Source organism: Tiliqua scincoides, chromosome 10 (genome assembly GCF_035046505.1).
Source record: "Tiliqua scincoides isolate rTilSci1 chromosome 10, rTilSci1.hap2, whole genome shotgun sequence".
NCBI lineage: Eukaryota > Metazoa > Chordata > Lepidosauria > Squamata > Scincidae > Tiliqua > Tiliqua scincoides.
Window position 1 is genome coordinate 15,827,253 of NC_089830.1, and position 4,412 is coordinate 15,831,664.

Consider the following 4,412-nt stretch of genomic DNA (forward strand, 5'->3'; position numbering starts at 1 on the left):
TGTAGTGGGAGGGTAATGGAGGCCTCTACAAGGTACATTTGTTCCCTTTTCTAGGGGCTGCATTGCAGCTGCACCGGTGCTGGAAAGTTGGATAGGACTGGCTCCTTAGAAAGGCACTTCCGGTTTCCATGAAAACTGGAAGTGCCTTTCTAAGAGCTAGGGAATCCTTCTGAGGTCCAAGGAGGCACAGCCTCGCCCCCAGGCATAAGGATGCTCTTCAGACCTGGCTGGAAGTTGCTTCCAGTTGCATCTGGGAGGTCAGGTAAGGCCCTTGAGCAAGGCCCAGAATTTGCATGAGTCAAACCCATGGGTTCCAAAAAAAAAATGGTTGGCAACCTTCAGTCTCGAAAGACTATGGTATAAGCCTACAGCACCTAGTATTCCCAGGTGGTCTCCCATCCAAGTACTAACCAGGCCTGACACTGCTTAGCTTCCGAGATCATGGTAGAAGCCTACAGCACCCGGTATTCCCAGGCGGTCTCCCATCCAAGTACTAACCAGGCCTGACCCTGCTTAGCTTCCGAGATCAGACAAGATCAGGCACGTGCAGGGTAACAGTTGCTGTATATGGGTTCCAAACCCGAGGATAAAGAGTACCCACTGAACATGGATATGGGGTTGGCTATCAAGTCCGGCAATTGATTGATCTGCCTGCCTCCCCCACACCTTCTTGTTCCACTCTATGGCTTTGATAAGGAAGAAGAGAAGGGAGCAGAAGCATAACTGGAGGATAGGAGGGTAGTACATAGCCCACAACCCTCCTGTCTTCCTTTTCCTATTCCTTCCTCTCTTTCCATTCAGTGTTAAAGACTGGCCACCTTTCCAGGAGCAAGAGTACAACTCTTTCCCCAGGTGGTTTAACAGCCATACACCATCACAGCATGAGGCTTCTGTTTCAGGTCTGCTGGAATTGATGGATTTTTTTTTTTTTCATTTTGCATACAAAAAGTTAGCCAGCTCCAAAAGGCAGTCGTTCTGGGCTCCAAGGCTTCCTCCCAGCCAGTTTGCCCCTTAACAAGTCACAGTCAGCTCTGACATTGATCTTGTGTCCTTTCACCTTAAAGGAGGGCAGCCACTGAGAGCTTAATGTGGTCAATCAACATTGCAAGCATCATCCTCAACTCTGCCACCTGCAGCTCAGAAGGCATCCCTGTTGTACCCTTTTGTGTACTAAAGGAGAATAGGTACAGCTTGTCCTGTTACAGGGCTGCAGAGGCAGAAAAGCAGCCCTTGCACACATGCTCAGGACTTCTCCAGTACTGAAACTCTATGGCACCAGAAAAGAACAGAGAGATTCTTTTCCTTCTGGGGGGGGGGGTGTCCTTTCAATTCTCCATCCTCAACCTTTGAAAAGGTTGTTTTCTCAAAGAAGTGAACCAAATTGGAGAGACAGCCGATACATGCTTCTGTTCTTGCCATCTATCAGAGGCAAGGACATCTGCAAGAGGGATCTGAAGGCCTTAGGAGTGGACCTCAACAAGTGGGAAACCCTGGACTCTGAGCGGCCTGCTTGGAGACAGGCAGTGCAGCATGGCCTTTCCCAGTTTGAAGAGACACTTGGCCAACAGTCTGAGGCAAAGAGGCAAAAAAGGAAGGCCCATAGCCAGGGAGACAGACCAGGGACAGACTGCACTTGCTCCCGGTGTGGAAGGGATTGTCACTCCCGAATTGGCCTTTTCAGCCACACTAGACGCTGTGCCAGAACCACCTTTCAGAGCACGATACCAGAGTCTTTCGAGACTGAAGGTTGCCAACAACATCTTGCCATCTATCCTAAAATCCAGGTTCCAATCTTTACTCAGCCATGAAGTTTTCTGGGTGACCTTGGGTCACTCTCTCTCTCTCTTTCTCTCTCTCTCTCAGCCTCACCTACACATAAGGAAGGAGCCATGTGCAACACCTGGAGCTCCTTGGAGAGAGAGAGAGAGAGAGAGAGAGATACCAAAATGATCTACAAATAAATTATGTTACATTAATGTCTTCAGTTCCCAGGCTTAGATCAAGCAAAGGTACTCCACACCAGCGCCCTTGAGCACTGCTGAGGTCAATGTTTCTTGCAGTTAGTTGCAAGCAGAATTAACACAGCGGTTGGACATTTAATATAGTGCTGTGTTAACTAGCAGTGTGTGTCGCTATGGCTGAGCGACTTTTATAGTGCCAGCTCAGAAATAAACTGCATTCAGCAAAGGGGAGAGTATGCTGTGTGCCCATATATTTTCCCCCTATGCTGCTAATCAGGGCTTTGGAAAGGATTAAGGCAGAGAATTAGTGAGAGGTGATGAATTAGGTTTTCTTCAGATGAGAGCCCCCTCCCTGATTAGTTTGCAGGGGGAAAAAATCACCCCAATGGCTGGCCAGAGCTGCTGCATCTCTCCTGCCTTCCTGGAATAGGGTAGGGTACCACAAGGCAGTGGCATCACTAGGGTTCATGTCACCTGGTGCAGGATGCCAGCGCATCACCCCCCATGCAGTGGACGGGGCAACACCCCAGGTGGGGTGAGCATGGTGATGTACCATCACTCCACCCCCACTGGTTTTTTGGCTGTACCTTTTGATAGAACAAAGATAGAACACATGCTGCATGAAATTACGCATTGATTGATATATAACATGATGAAATTATTCCTCCAAACTGTGATTTTAGTCACTAGTGGTGTCACACACACACACACACACACACACACACACACACACACACACACACACACACCCCCAAGGGTGTCAACTTACTAACAACTTATTGCAGCAGTTCTCAGACTTTTAGCACTGGGACCACTTTTCAGAATGACAATCTGTCCAGGACCCACTGGAAGCGATGTCATGGTGGAAGTCACACCATCAGGCAAATTAAAATAAATAAGTATAAATAATTAAAGTGAAACAAATAATTAAATAAACAGAAGCCAACCCTGTTCCACCAAGTGAATTTCCTCTGTAGCCTGCCTGCAATAACACCCCACCCTCCAAAACCAGTAAGGTTTTCAGCCCTCCCCATTGCCCAGTTCAATTTAAGAGCTTCTGTTTAAACCAGATCACTGTCAGGATCCACCTGGCTTTGCAAGTCTCAAAAAAATTCACCTCATCAGCTGAAGCCTCTGTTTTGATCCTTTTTAGTGGGGGGGGAGGCTGCCTTCTGGAGCACTTGTTTAGCTCCAAGTGCATAGGATCAGGACCATTTTGGTAGCCTTGCACTCTCCTTCACCTGATCTTCTGTTTGCTTACTTGTGAGTAAACACAACTGTGAGGCTTAGTTTTGCTTTCCATAGGGCTCAATACATTCATCTGCTTGGAGGGAGGGACTTCCTTCTCAGGTGTTTTGGGGGGCTGCCTTCATTGGATCAGGATCATTGTGGTGTCGTTGGATTCCTCTCAGCCTGCCCTTTCTGACGGACTAAGGCAAGTTTGCCTACTCACGAGTAAACACGCAATACGGCTCACTTTTACTTTCTATAGGGCTCCATGCATTTTTGGTTCTCTGGTTTTTTGGCCATAACTTTTGATAGAAAGGAGACATTTCACTCTGGTTTTCTGCATTGCATTCCGCTCAAAATTCCACATCCAACGGTATATAATATGATGGGGTTACTCCTAACCACCGCGATTTTAGCACATCACCCCCCCAGTGTGCATCACTCGGTGCGGCCTGCACCCCCCTGCACCTCCCTAGCAATGCCACAGCCACAAGGCTAAATTTTAACTCTTGCTCAAGGGCTTTTCTGGGAAATTATTGTTGCAAAGACTTCCCAAGGCTAAGAAATGCATATTCCTCCCTTAGAAATACAGACTGTGACTGACACCAGGGTTGCCTGATCAGTCTTGTGTACAACATTGTTTTGAAAAGGAGTGAGGGACAATGTTACAATCCGCACAAGCGCTAGCCATAGTGCTGTGCAAATCCTGCTTCAACTCCAAACAAAATTTTTAAAAAAAATAGAATTGCCTTATGCCCAGTCTAGACGAGAAAACCATACAAGTGCCACAAAAGTGAACTTCCGCTTCCACAATGGGACAAGTGCAAAAATGTTCTATGACCGCATGCACCCCAAAACTCCATAGGTCTTCCTGGAATGCAGGGACAAAAAGCAACATCATCATCATCCTTTATTTACGGTCACAGACCCAACATTCATAAAACGTTTAAAACATTCATGAAAACATTTTAAACAAAATTTTTATAAAAAGAAGAAGCAAGACTCTTCTTACGAGTTCTTTGTGATAATAAAAGAAACTTGGCCACTGATTCTGTTATGGACTTATTCTTATCAGCTAAGATATATTTTGAATACCATGTAAAAGTCCTATCTGGAAAATTACACATAATAGGGTTAATATACACTCGTCCCTGTAAAAATTACATACAAAAAGAACATGTTCCAAGGTCTCTATTTCCACAGTATTACAGGGACATAATC

General features: G+C 46.2%; 1 pseudogene; it reads right to left on the reverse strand.

Annotated features, from left to right (window-relative positions):
- Positions 1–449: 449 nt before the first annotated feature.
- LOC136661725 (5S ribosomal RNA) lies at positions 450–569 on the reverse strand (annotated as a pseudogene).
- Between the last annotated feature and the right edge of the window lie 3,843 nt (positions 570–4,412).